Source organism: Camelus dromedarius, chromosome 10 (assembly GCF_036321535.1).
Source record: "Camelus dromedarius isolate mCamDro1 chromosome 10, mCamDro1.pat, whole genome shotgun sequence".
Taxonomy (NCBI): Eukaryota; Metazoa; Chordata; class Mammalia; order Artiodactyla; family Camelidae; genus Camelus; species Camelus dromedarius.
The window spans coordinates 61,762,483-61,777,556 of NC_087445.1; the positions used below are offsets into that span (position 1 = coordinate 61,762,483).

Below are 15,074 nucleotides of genomic sequence, written 5' to 3' on the forward strand. Positions count from 1 at the left end.
CGCAGGTAATTTTAAAAGGAAATGGAAAAAAAAACCCTTCAAAAACAAAAAGTTCTCTATTGTACTTCCATGCTGCGTGTTACTCTGGACACATGGCCCTGGTCTAACGTGATTTCTCACTCGGTTTGGAACTCTCCTGTTTTGAATACTCGACAGTGCCTGGCACAGTGCCTGGGACAGAGAAGATGCACTTTAGCAAAGGTGCAAAATGTTGGTTTGCTAATGACCCAAACCAAGCCATGGGAGGCCCACCTGAACATTTAGTGAATCCAGTGTGTTTAAATACAAGGAATACCAATGATGAGAGCAAAAGTAGGGCACTCACAGCAATAGAGCAACAGCTTAATAGTTCTTTACTGGGGACCTACTACTGTAAGCTACGGCACAGTGTCAGGCTCTCCATACATCATCTGACTTAACCTTTGCCACCCCCTCACTGCTCAGTTATACTGTCCCCCTTCACAGATGGGAACACTGAGGTTGATTGCATTCACTCTCAAGGTCACACAGATGAAGAATAGAAAAGTAGGACATGAACCCAGGTCTGCTTGACCGCACTATGCCTTTTCTCTCCTCTTGCTGTTTCCAAATATTTCCAGGTGTTTCATGTGAAAGAGGAAGTACATTTGTTCCCGTGGCTCCAGAGGAGAGAAAGCAGACCAGGAGGCTCCCATGCTGGGACAATGAAGGGCTTTGGCAGGACTTTCTGACCACCACAGCTCCCAGACAACAGAACTGACTTTTCTGCAAGGCTGTGGCCACCTGTCCCTGGAGATGAGACATTGATATGCAAAGTAGACAGCCATCTCTCAGAGGACCCATAGAATGACTTCTACTGTGGCTGGCAGAATAAGATATATTTACTTCTGCTTTTACAACCTTGAGATACTCTTTAGATAGTAGCAACAGTTCCTGACATCTGGATAATATTTCACATGAGACAAAACACTACCATGGAGCATCTTATTTCATCCCAAGCAGCCTCCTTTTGGGGACGAAGTAGCTCCTGCTCAGAGAACCAGCCTGACTTGCCCAAGGATACGCAGAGTGAATGGGAGAGTCAGAAGACAGACCTAGGCCAGATCATCCCAAGGTCAGTGCTCCTTCCTCTGAGCACGCGATGTGTCTGCTACAATGGACTGCAGGGAAGTGTCTTATTGGATGGTCCTGTCCCATGACGAGCAGGGGCCACATGCTGAGGCTATTTCTGAGGTAGCCGTCCCTTTCTATGTGGGTGGATATCCCCAAGGCCCGGACCTCCCTCTGGGAACAAAGCATCCTCCAGTGTCTCCTTTAATCATTCCTGTCAGTGTAATAGGATGCTTCCTGTCCAGCTGCCCCATTTCCATAGGCAGTTTATGCATCCAGAGATACCAGAGTGCTGACTCTTACCTCCGTTGTTTCATGTCTAGGTTGTTCTTCCTGACCTGTGAATCCAGGACCCCAGTCTAACGCCTACACTTATGCAGCCCGGAGGGGCCAACCCCTGCTCAGCCAGGAGCACGCTGACTCCTGATTGTGGAAAGTTTGCCTGTGTCTGAATGCAAGCAGATGTCCCCAGCTGCTGAATCGTGCGGCCATGTGAAACCAATCACCCACTCCGCACAAACATGCTTTGTCAGGCCAAAGTCTGAAGATGCAACCAACTCATCCTGCTTCTCATAAAGCAGGGGGTGAGTAGGGGGTGTGGGGTGTGGGGAGACCGCTCAGAGCAGTCCATCTAAGGGCAAAATTTATATGATTCGATGGCATCAGAGTGGTGAAATTGGGCCAAAGGAAGAGCTGCTCATAGTTATCACAGACACTCAGACTGGTCCTGTGATATGATCTGAGTACTCTCTCAACACTGCACACGTGGGATAACTAAGGCCTGGGGGGTGGGGGCGACTTCCTCCTGATCTCACAGCAGTCAAGTGGCTGAGACAGGGCTCTCTCCAAGATCAGAATATTCAGCACTCATTCCATTGCATAGGCTGCCTGTGCCACTGGCCTTCTGAGGGCTTCTCCATGTGCCGTCTCTTCCGTTTTGCATCCTGTTGGCTTTTGGGGTGACTTTTCTTACCTGAGTAAGCTTTTCTAAAGAATATGATAACTAGTGCCATTTAGTGAGCGTTATTATTAGATGTTCTATGTTCTGTCTGGATTATACATAAAGATGCTCAAATACCATGAAGGAGGCCTTTCCTTCTCCTGATTTGCAGAAGAGGAAACTGATTCTTAGAAAGAGAGTTGCCCAGAGCCACAGGGCTTGTAAGTGGCACAGCCTAGATTCACATCAAGATGGACTCCAAAGTCTTCCTTTTTTAAGATTTGCATTCTTTTTCATTGACGTATAGTCAGCTTACAATGTTGTGTCAACTTCTGGAATATAGCATAATGCTTCAGTCATACATGTACATACATATGTTCGTTCTCATATTGTTTCATTATAGGTCACTACAAGATACTGAATATAGCTCCTTGTGCTCTACAGTTGAAACTTGTTGTTTTTTTTCCATTTTACAAAGTCTTCCTTTAAAGAAATCAATGAAGTCATATTGAGGCATTTGATTGATTGATACTGGGAGATGGCTGGGTAATCAACATTTCTACACTTAACAGGAATTTTCTGAGCATCATTTTGTGCCCAGCAGCATAAGTGGCTTCAAAGATGCATATGACATGATTGCATCCCTCTAGGAGACAGTCTAATGGTGGAGTCAGAAATAGGAACAGACTCTCGGTTTGTGTTGAAGTGATGGTTAAAGGGATGACTGATTAGGTACACCTGGAATAGAGTAGCAGGCGTGCACACGTTTGCCTAAGGAATAAGAGATGGTTTGTCAGAGAAGAATGGCCCTTTTCTGTGAAACAAGTGAGGGTGACACTCAAAGCAGACATTGACAATATGTGTAGAGAGATGGAAACGGGATAAACTGTGAGTTTACTTAGAGAAATGCAGATCATTAGGTATTTCTGGATTGTTAAAACATAAATGGGAAGCTTAAAATACGTAGTTTTTAAAAAATACAGATTATCAGGACCTTGACTGTTTGGCTACGGGAGTTGGAATTTTCTCTGAGGTCAGTTGGGAACCATGGGTGGGCTTTGAGCAAAGAGTGACATGATTGACCTCTGATTTAGGATTAGGCTTGACTGCTAGTAATGGAAAATTCCAAATTAATACTGGTTTTAAGACAGTTGAAATTTGTTTTTTCGTGTGAAAGTCTGGAGTTAAATAGTCCAGGACTGCTGGAGCGGCTCTTCTCAGGAAATCTGAGTCTTTCCAACCATCCTCATGTGGCTGTTAAATTCATATTCCAAACTCATAGTCCAGGTGGCAAAATGGGAGCAGTGATGTGAAGATAACTGTGGGAATTGTCTTAGTTCATCCAGGCTGCTGTACCAAAGTGTCAGAGGGTGGGTGCCTGGTAAATGACAGACACTTATTTCACACAGTTCTGGATGCAGGAAGTCCAAAATCAAGGTGCCGACATGGTGGGCTTCCAGCCCTCGTCCAGGTTGTAGACCGCTGACCTCTCGCCATGTTCTCGCATTGCATAAGGGATGGGGAGCTCTGTGGAGCCTCTTTTACAAGAGAATTAATCTCATTCATGAAGGCTATACTCTCATTATCTAATCACCTCCTAATAGCATCACATTGGGTGTTAAGATTTCAACATACGGACATTGGGTGGACACAAATAGTCAAACCATAGCAGGAAGGCTTCAACATTCTCTTTAAAGAAGAGTCTCAGAAGCTTGCGCAAGGCACTTCAGTTTTATCCCACCCATCAGGAATTAGCCACGGGTTCATATCCAGCTACAAAGAAGATTGAAAAATGTGATCTTTACATGGCCAAACATGGGCCCACATAAAAACCAGGTTTTGTGTTTCTCTGCTGGAACTGGAGAATGGATATTTAGCAAAGTTACCAATCTTGGCTACAAGTAGATCTGAAATTTAGAGACCACTTCAATATTCTTATAGTCGATGAACAAGAATATAGGGAGCTGACTGAAGATTTGAGGCCAAAGCAGCTGCCATCCATGGGGTTGGGAGATGTTCTCTTCTCCCCCCCTCCCAATTACTTAGGCCCATTTAAGGAAATGGCTCTAACCTATTTCCCCACGACTGAGTCAGAGGTGATATATATCTGCTTCAGCAAATGAGTCATACTCAAGGTTGGGCAAACCTGTTTGGATATGCAGAATGGACCACAATATGAACCTGGTTTGGACCGTATCCTTTGTTGACTTAAAACACTGCTCAGTGAATTCCTGACTGCAAATGGAAATATCAGATTTCTTATTCTGATCATTTCTAAAGCCAGGATAGAGAAGAGGAGGTTTCTATATGTAATATTCGGGTCAGCAGAGTTAGGACACTTTACCTATGGATATTTGCAGAGTTAATTAGCTAAGAGCATGTGCTTTAGAACCAAAAAAATACCAATTCAGAACTCTGCTGTGGTTGATATCTCAGGCTGTCTGATTTCAGATTCAGTCTTCTTAATCACCATGCCACATCGTCTGCTCTCTGTCATTTCGTTTACTCTTGCCCTTTCCCGAAACTGTTTTCGAGTAAGGTGAAGGAAACAGTCACAACAGCTTTGATCCTTGAAGGTGGTGGCAGAAGAATGGACTTGAGGATATAAGAATTTAGCCTTGGTCCCTGACTGCTCTCCTCTGGCTTTCTACCTCCATGCAGCCTCTTTAAAAGTCGACTCTTGTCCCAACAAGTATGTCTAGGGCCCCATAAAAAAATAGCCCAGCACATGCCCAGTGTTGGCTCACCCAGTCCTCATCATCCCCACGTCACCTGCACTCACTGTGTACCTCTCACTTTTCCTGCTAATGTCCTTGCTCTCCCTCCCCCCAGGGTCCTGGCCTTCGGGTTTACTCACCACACCTTACAGAAAGTGCCCACGTCATAGTTATATGCATTTGTCTTGGTAATCTTGAGATGGCTTTTCCTTATATATTTTAAAGCATTCCAAGCCTTTTCATGAGGCCTGCCAATTAATCCTCGTAAACTCAGTAGAAAATTTATTGTCTTTGCAGTTTAGGTGACAAAGAAATTTAACTTAAGCACTGTGAATTGTCTGAAGTTTCCCCTTTACCTCTGGGACTTGGAAGAAAGTGACGAGGGGCTTTAGGAAGCAACTCGTTCCTGTTTTCTGTGCTGGGAAAGCCTTGGGCCTGAACATGCTGGACTCCTAGGGAAGAAAGCCTGGTTTTCTTCAAGGATATAAAGCAGGAGCCTGAGATGGGAAACACCACCGCTTTCGGGGCTATATTGTAATCATTCCTCTGTTCTTGGTTCTGGGGGATTTTGCTTACAAAGTACTGGTCTCGTGACGCATTTGATAACATCACTGAAGGTCTACAAAACAGGATCAAATGAGTTTTTGAAAACATCCCAGGGTCCCTCTCCACTGCACCCCTGCCCTGTATAACATAATTAGATTCAAAGCAGCATTTGCTGAAGATAGCACTGTTTGCATGAACTTTCCATTGATACATCTGGTTTCCCTTTTGAAAAAGGCCCTCAAACCTCATAAAACTGAAGTCTTTTGAATCAAACCACAAATTCCTTATAGCTAACCTCAGCGAAACTCCCTGCCCACTCTGTGTACTTAGTCCCTCTCACCCCCATTTCTCTTCTCTCTTCCATCTTCATTAACTTAGCTGGAGCCAAGCTCACATGGATAAATCATGAGGTGTTTTTTTTTTCCTTAATTCACTTCATATTAATAAAAATTACAGGTCATTTTTTTCTGTCTTAGACCTTTGATTTAGAATAGCGGCCGTTCACTGAGCTGTAGCAACGTGCCAAGTGCTTTACGCAGTATCCCGTTTAATCCTACAACAGTCTTGCAAGGTAGGTGGTATTTTTCCAGTCTTTCCGATGAGGAAAAAGAAACAAAGAGAAGTCAAGTAATGTGTCTTTTTCCTGCTAAGTGGTGGATTTAGTGACTCAATTCCAGTTGGTCATCTCCAATGCTCTCATTCCTCCTGTTTGTCCTTCTACACAATAGATTCCTAAGACTTAATTTGTGAATGTGATGTGATATTTAAAGTAACTCCGCATCTGCCTCAGGCAATCATTATCTTGCTTACTGACTTCATGGTAATGATGATTCTTGCTATTTCTAAAAATATCAGCTATTACTCTCTGAGTGTCATGCTAATCACTTACCATACCTTGAATTCTTACAGCCACCCTTTGAGGCAGATATCGTTACCTCCATTTGTAAACTGAGACTCAAAAAGGTTTGCTTACCTGCCCAAGGTCACACAGCAATCAACTGAATTGGAATTGCAGATATTAATGAAAAGCAAACCTTTGCATACGCCAGCACCTTTGAAACATTTTACCCAGCTAACGCTTTGAATCCCCACAATAGTCTCGTAAGGTAAATTGCATTATTATCTGCATTGCATAAGTGAGGAAGCTGAGGCAGAGAGAAATGAACTGACTTCTCGAAGCCACACAGCTCATCAGCGGTGTAGGGGGCAGAACGTGAGTCAGGTCAGCCCCACTTCCCGGCTCAGAGCTCTAGCCACCGCCCCACCCCTGCTGCCTTTCTGTCTGATTTCAGAACCTTTTGCTCTGGACAGGTGTCTCTGTGAATGGATTGAAAACGGTATTACTCGTCCAGTTCTTTTAGTCTCTGGTGACCTCATTGTGTCGAAAGGACAGGACTTGCTCCACGCCACGTCAGTGGCGATCGTAGGGATTGAGATGGATCTGCACTGACGTCTGGGAGTTTGGACTGGATGTTAATGACATACGAAGGTGACCGCCAAGAGATAAACGGCATGTTGGAAAGCTGGAGCCCTGCTAGGCGGGAGGAGTCATCACAGACTGTGGCTGATCCCCCTTCCATCAGGCTCTTTTATGAGCAGTCGTCGTGTAGTCAGACTTATCTAAAGGCTGAACAAATCACACTGGAATCGTCTGGAATGTGGGAAAAGGGGGAGAAGCACTGGGTGTGAGTGAGGATGTGGGGGAGGTTCAGCGGGAAGATGGAACATGAACGAAGGGGAACGTGCTGTCAGGCAGTTTTCTTTTCAGGAATGAAGGACCAGGAATGGAAGCACAAACAGAGGGAATTTTCTTCAATTGCAGGCGTGGAAATAGAGAAATGAGCGTCCCGAAGCGTCCCGTGTGGCAAGCTGGGCCCTGGGTAGGTATCCCCCTGCGCTGCTGATTCTGCAGCTTTTCCCTCCACCACCCCTTCAGCTGTAGGGACAGATGCACAGTGTAGCCTAAAAGGGACTCGTGTTCGTTGAGTTTCTTTGAAGCCACATGCTTTGTTAATTAGACACCTGCCAGATATGAATTGACATATATATTTTTATATGAAATACTTGTTTAAATTGCCCTTCAGTTAAATTTCTTGACTTACTCTAACTTCCAGTAAAAGTGAGGCCTGGCGTTTACCTCTGGATTTGAATGTTCCCAAGAATGACGTTTCAAGAAGTATCTTCCTATCCTGGATTTAGGGGGAGGTCCTCCAGCCGTGCAGAGGCTACAGGAAGAAAGGTATGAAGGGGACTAATGTTTATTTGTGACCTGTGTTGTGTCTGACACTTTATTAAGTGTTGTGCTTACACCATCTCACTGAATAATCATAACGGGCACGCATACTTGTTATTATCAGTCTCCATCTTGCAAAGAAACCAACTCAGAAGAATGAGTTAAATCATACCAGGTCACAAGACTAGAGCATGTAGAAGCCAGAATTTGAAACTCAGTCTGACTTCAAAACATGTTCTTTTCACCAAAGCATCTAACGCTGCCTCTCGGGGTGAAACAGAGAACCGGCACTGTTCATTTCAATCTGTGCAGACACTGGGTCAGGAGACTCCCCTTCTCCCAAGGGAAAAAAAACAAACCAAAACAAAAGCCATGAACTTCAGTGTTCTAATTTGGAGCATCAACCCTTTCGAGTTACGTTCTGGCCTTTGCTGCCTGTAGAATCTTGTGTTTGCGGTTGGTGACCTCTATCTCCTTTTTCTGGGTTAGAAAGTAAGCTATTTATGAAGGGGGCATTAATTTTTAATGCAAAAATAGGCCATGTATCATAATTTGATAAAATGCTGTGCATTTCATTCATGACAAATATTTTGTGATAGGTGGGGAAAAATGGCCCCGATTCTCTACTCATCCCGCATCCATTGCCATGTGATGTTGCCGCCCTTTCATTCAGGAGGTGGTCTATCTCCCCATGCTCTTAATCCAGGTCATCGTGTCTTGATTCATCCAGCAGACTGTGACGGAAGTGAGGCTAGGCTGTAAGACGCTCTGTTTCGCGTGCTTCTGTTTCTCTCACTTGCTCTCGCATCCCTGTCATGCCCCGGGAACAGAATCAGTCCAGAGTGCGGGGAGGGGGAGAGACACGTGTGGGCTGCCACACTCAGAAACAGAACTGCTCAGCTGGACACAGCTGACCACGTTCTCCTGAGGGAGTCGGGCTGGAACCAGAAGAACCGCCCAGCTGTATCTGCCCAAAGTGCTGACCCACAGAATTGTGAGCCTGCTAAACAGTTGTTGCCTTAAGCCACAAATTTTGGAGTGGTTTGTTTTGCAGCAGCAGATAACTGACATCCATTTACTAAAATATGATGGAGTGCCAACACTGTGGCATGCTGTGGGGACACAGAGATGACTAAGTCGTGGTCCCGGTTCTGCAGGGTAGCCAGCACGCCAAATGGAAAGCCAGACACGTAAACAAGTAATCGCCACATGGCAAGTTACGTGATAAATCAAAGTAACGTGTGAAATACTTTTAATGGGGACAGTTTTACTTCCTCTGTGAAGAAACCATCATTCTAAGCAGCACGGCACTCGTTAGCTGGTTCCAGTGCTTCCTGTGATAGTGTCATCAAACCTCAACTGCAACAGTGGTCACTCAGCCAGGAGCCTTGAGGATTAGTCAGTGCTATTTATATCCGTTATGGGATCCCCACTGAATAACCTCAAATGGGAGCCAGGAGCTGGGGGCCAGACGTCTTTGGAGGCACTGTTTTAAAAGGATGGTATCCTCTGTTTAAATATGGAGCTGCTAGATATTTGGGGATACCAAGCAAAAATTTCACTCCCCTGGGCTTTTAATGATTGAAAATTTTAAAAGAGTGGTGGGCACCAGAAATCGTGGACTTTTTGGCAATCTCTGACTTTTCAGAGAGAAAAATGAAGGCAGGAGCAGATAGATGAGCACAGAGAGGCTCAGCTTGGCTTTGAGTCCCAGCTGAGGCATTCGCTAGCTTTGACCTTGAGCTGCATCTGGAATCTTCATAAACTTCACATTGTCTCTATATAGGGATACATATATCCATCTTAAGTGGTTATGATGAGTATTAAATGTGCCTGCAACATAATTAATGGGAATTCATCTTTTCCCATTTCCTTCACGCTTAACTTTCCTTTGCTCTCTGTTGCCATTTCCTCCTTTTTTGTTTTTAATAGACCCAGTCAGAGCCCTGAGACACTAAATTTCATGAAACTGGGTCCTAATTAGCAAAATGGATGAGTTTGAAGGTTTCTCCAGTGTCTGTCTGTAAAAGCCATTTTGAAAGTGGCTCTCAGTGAATAGATATTCATGATTATGAAGGACTAAGACAAAAAGTTGAGACGAGTGTGTTTGCAGCAACCTTTTTGCACTGAATGCGAGTGCCGATGGCAGCAGCTAGCCTGTCCCTTCAGTCCGCAGAAAGAATGGTGGTTTCGTGTCATCCTTGGCACCACAGTGGAATAACTCTCAACTGGCTGGGGCATGACACGCGACCAAAGACGTAGCTAGATAGACTGTCTAGAATTTTTTCTTCCAATGTAGCAACACATTCGATATTCATGTGCAAACCAGAGAGAAGTGGGAGAATTCTTTCCTCTCACTTTTCTTTGCTGTTAACCTCAATCACATAACTCTTGCTTTAATTTTCCTTCTATAGAAAGAATGTCTAGCAGAAAGCACATGTGAGAATTAAAAGCAGAACTGAGTGAGGGCTGAATCTGTGGTGTGTATATATCCTATACACATACATACATACATGGACTTGCTTACAGAGAAGGGGCCTGGCAGCATCTCGGACACACAGCTCTGTCACCTGGAGGATGGGGCGACTCTCTCCTGGAGTTAGCGTGGGGTTATGGGTTTATGGGGATGCTCCAGGATGATGGTTGTGAAAACCGGTAGCTTCTCTACAAAAACACTTTCTAGCTGTGGAACCTTTGCCCGCTCTCTTCTCTCTGCTTGGAGATCCCTTTCTTTCATCCAGAGGTGTTTGTTGGCACGTCCTTCAATTCATTCTGGCCTCTACTCAAATGTCACCTTCTTAGAGGGACTTAACTTACCTTGGTTATCTTATCCACAATAGCCCTCTATACTCTCTATCTTCTTGTCCTGGTTCATTTTTACTTCGGAGCACTTACCTGACTTTGGATCATATAGTGACATGTTGATTTGTTAGTTGGCCATCTCTTGCAATAAAATCCCTGCCACATGAAGGCAGGGATTTTATCCATTTTGTTCACCTCTGTATCCCCATCACCTAGATTAGTACCTGTCACATAGTGAACACTCAACATAAACATTTGTTCAGTAAATGAATAAGTTAATGAACGTGCAAGATTACCTTTACGTTAAAGACCACAGGCACGTAGTGGACGTTCTGTGACCCTTGGCAGAGTGAGTGTGCATGTGTGCTCCCATGTGACCAGAACTGGGGAATCACGAGTCTTAGCAAGCAGCATCTCCCTCATTTCGCACCCCTGCAGATTGCGTAAGGGATATCCAGACACTTTCTCTTTCCAGCATGATGTAATGCGGAACGAGAAGACCTGCAGAGCACGCTGCTCACAGACGAGACGGATGATCTCATCCCTTCCCTGGGCATTCCCAGGCTTTACTGTTTAAATAAATAAATAAATAAACTTGCAGTGTTCAGTTCGCAGGTGGTTGTTTCAGCCCACAGTCCTTTGTTGACAAAATCCTGGAACTCATCTCTTAGCTCTCTGGTGGCCGGCGGGGAGGGAAGTCAGGTCACATATTGTCCGGCCTCTTCCTTCAGCCACATGGAATGGATTTATCCTGAGAAACTAGGACATACAGGGGGAGAAATACATTTTCGCATCAGCCACAGGGGACATGCTGTGAGTAACTAACTGGAGGTGATGGGAGAATTTAAAACACAAAGTAAGCAAAGTGTTTCATTGACACCAGAAGCCTGAGGTTGTTCTTGGGATTGTTTCAAAGGTTTAGAGCTTGAAGAAAGAATGTACCCAATTTTTCTTACGTGGCTTGCTTTCATGTAAAAATTCCTTTGGTTCTGATGTCTGTGTATATATTAAAATGATCATAATGCCGATTTATAGGTATTTGTTGCTCTATAGTTTGCAATATATTATTCTGGTCAAAAATTTTAAGATAGTTCTTTGTTTTATAAAAACATTGTAGATATAATTCAAGTTGAACAAGTTTTTGTTCCTATGAGGTTTTTTTTTTAAATTGAGATAGCACTGGTTTATAACATTGTGTAAGTTTCATGTGTACAACATTATATTTTGACTTCTGTACACACTACAGCATGCTTAACCACCCAAAATTTAGTTTCATCACCATACAATTGATCCCCTGAACTCATTTCACCCTTCCCCCACCTTCCCCTTTGGTAATCATTGCTCTGTTCTCTGTATTTACATTTTTGTTTTTGTTTGGTTTGTCGTTTGTGTTTTGTGTTCCACATCTGAGTGAAATCACACCGTATACAATACCTTCTAACATGCAGATCTACACAAAAGCCCTGAGAGTAAGGGGCGTAGAATCACCTCCATTTGCAGTTGAGGAAGCTAAGATTCAGAGAGGGATGACAGTGAATTGACCAAGATCACACAGCCAGGGTGCAACAGAACCGGTAACAGAACCCAGATCTGGTTATCTGGTTATCTTAAGTGCAAATTCCTCCAGTGAAGACTTCAGGACTCAAAAGTTGATTTCTATTTGTCAATCACAGTATCCGTCTTCCCTCAACTTTTCTACATTGTTTTTCCCTGGTCAGCCACTAGGTACCCTATTTCAGACCCAGTTCTGGGGCAGGTCTGGCAGGCAATTCTGTGCACAAACCAAACTGAAGTCCACCTAGATGTCCCATGGACAGTGAACATATCCAAATGGAGCTGTTGACTTTGCCCTCTAAACTTGCCCCCTTCTCTCTCAGCTGTCCTCTTCCCACCTGTCTCTACATCCAGAAACTGGCATCACCAGTTGCTCAAGTCCTAAATAAGGAAATCATCTTTGGTTTCTACCTTTCCATGACCACTTTCTCCATCCAATCTATGATAAAATCTCCCAGTTTTCATTTCCAAAGTAGGTCCTGGCTCTCTCCACTCTTCTGCATCTTCATTGCCAGCAACTTAGCTCAAGCCGCCACACTTTTGCTCCCTAGGTTTTCATAACAGCTTCATAGCTGCTGACCTTTGCTCTACTCTGCCTCTCCCATTCATTTTCTTCAGTAGAAACAAAAGTGATTGTCTTAGCATATGTCTATGTCTTGTGTTTAAATCCCTAAGACTTCCTGATGCATTTATAAAACCCAAAGTCCTTAAGATGACCACCCGTCTTTGCTTGATCTAGCCTTTAGCTTTCTCTCCAAACTTCTTTGTGCCCTTTTTACACTTGCTTATTCTATTCTAGGAGCTGCTATGTGGAGAGAAATGTTTCTTGAGAATAAAATCTGTAGAGAAGAAAGAAAGAAAGTAGAGCTTGGACACCAGGGAGGTGGAATTCTGGTAATAATCACTTGAGCTGCTGAGTCTGGCTGTGCCCTCAGCACCACACTGAGTTATTGAGCAGATACATTCGCCCTCCTCAATTTTTTTTTTAATTAAGGTCATGTTGATTCATGCTTACTATCATTTGCAACAAGACAGTCCCTGAGTTTTAGAAACTCGTAGTCAGATGGGGAGAAGTCAACGCGTGAATAGGCAAATGCCCTCCAGAGAGATGGTCGGTACGGTGCAGGTAAATACCAGGGATCAGCCTGGGAGAGGAAAAAGCCTCATGGAAGGCTTCCCTGCGAGAACTGGTCTGAATCTTGAAGCACGCGTAGCAGTTGTCAGGATGCGTCTATTAACCAGAGGATGGTACAGCGGCATCCCGGGGTCGGGAAATGTATGAGTCAAGGCATGGTGTGAAGCCATATGGTGGGATCGAGGAACCACAAGCAGGTCAGCGTGACCTGAGTGCACCATGGAGGGAGAGTCAAGGAAGGAGAATCAGGGGAGGGAGGCAGAGGTCAGACCAGGAAGTGGCCAGTACATGGGTTGTCCTGACAGGGTGAGTATTACCCTGAAAGTTTTGAGGGGACATTGAAAAATACGTATCTCCACGTTAAAATGGGAATTCTAGCCCTGCCTAGCTTACCCTAAAAGATGAGGGTGAAGGTCTGTCAATAAAATGGCTTTGAAAGTGCTCTGAACCAGATATGAGTTAGCTCATGACACAAAGTGAAAACGAAAACTGGGCTCTATTGTGCACCTCCAGTTTGCCAGGCTCTGGACAGGAGACTCAGGCCAGGTGGCAGAAGCCGAGGTTTGGTGAGTCCCCTGAGCTTTTTGTTCCTGGCAGTAAAGACAGCGGTGCAGCACCTTTGGGAGTGGGGAGTCATCCCTGAAGGGAGGGCAGAAAATACTGCCTATGAACATGGCCCGTTTCACACGCGCCCCGAGCTGGATTTGCTCCCTGTCTCTCTGTGCCTCCTTCTTGCCTCCCAGCAATGTGATCCCAGAATGGCTTTTCAGATGCTGAAGTCCAGACAGCTTCAGCAGTGGGCAGCTTTGTTCTCAGAAACTGTCCCCCTAGGCTCCCTTCCTGTTAACTCTCTCCCACCCAGTCCTGTGTCATTACAGCGCTGAGCAAAGCCAAGAAAATGCCGCAGCTGCAGTCTTTTACAGCTCCAGCGTGGGCGCGGTGACTGGATTCTTGGGGGCCCTGTGGGCTGGAAGGCAGGGTTGTAATTGACAATGCACCAGAACAAGGGTTTGTCCTCCTGGGGAGACCCGTCCATGAGACCGGGAACTCTCAAGCCAGATTCTTGGCATCAGCCTTTCTGGACCATTTACTATGGCCACTGAGTGTTTGGACTGACTCTGAGCTGGTTGCTTCTGCTATTTAGTGAGCTGGGATGGTGAGCCTGAGCTCTGAGATGTTGCAGTATGGATCTGCCACACAGGATTGTCACAGGAAACGAAACAGTACATCACTTCCATTTAGAGGGTGACCTGGTAGTATTAAGAATTTTAAAGCACCTCCCTCCCTTCCTTAAGGGTGGAAAGTATGTTGAAGGAATATATGCTTTGATTAATTATTTCATTTATTCATCTATTTACTTAATAGTTATTGAGAACCTGTTCTGTGTTAGGTATTGTTGTAGGACCTGAATAAGATAAACAAAACACTTCCCTGCCCTGCAGAAGCAGGCCATCAATGGTGTTGCACAGTGGTGTTAACTTCCAACCAGAGGCCAAAGACCTGTAGTCCCTCCCCTTCTGCCACAGGGCAGCGTGGGCCTGCATGGAAAGAGAGGGCATTTTTGTCCGCCCAGTTTCTATCTTGGCAAACAGGGACCATCTTATAATCAATGTCTGACAGGTCCTGAGGATTTATGGACAATCTCTCAATTGCTTTATTTTTAATAGCAAAAGTATTATTGGGGAAATCACATTAACTCATTAAAATCAAAGCCAAGTTTGACTACGTATCAGATCATTTGACCAAAGGGTAAAGCAAGGGGCAAAGATATTTATTACATTTTGTAATTATTCCTGATGGATTTAATTGTGGAATTCAAGACTATACATGTTGACAGAATGAATTACAAAAGAAATAAACAGTTGTTCTGTTGCTAAGGAAATCCCTACTTGTGGCTTGTGGATTGAACAAGAACTAGACCTCAAATGAATTGGATAACAGCAAAGACAATGGGCTCTGGAAAGCTTTTAGGTGACTTATGATGGATGGATCTTGATGTCAAGAGTTTGTGTAAAAGAGGTTCATGACAATGGAGAGTTGGAAAAAAAAACAATGATG

General features: G+C 44.4%; 1 long non-coding RNA gene across 1 annotated transcript in view; it reads left to right on the plus strand.

Annotated features, from left to right (window-relative positions):
• The first annotated feature begins 888 nt into the window (after positions 1 to 888).
• Positions 889 to 15,074, plus strand: part of LOC116152557 (uncharacterized) — an 83,249-nt gene continuing 69,063 nt past the window's right edge. Inside the window, exons 1-4 of the long non-coding RNA XR_004136082.2 lie at positions 889 to 1,093; positions 1,413 to 1,673; positions 7,115 to 7,172; positions 7,407 to 7,531. This is a non-coding gene — a long non-coding RNA (uncharacterized LOC116152557). The remainder of the gene's footprint in view (positions 1,094 to 1,412; positions 1,674 to 7,114; positions 7,173 to 7,406; positions 7,532 to 15,074) is intronic.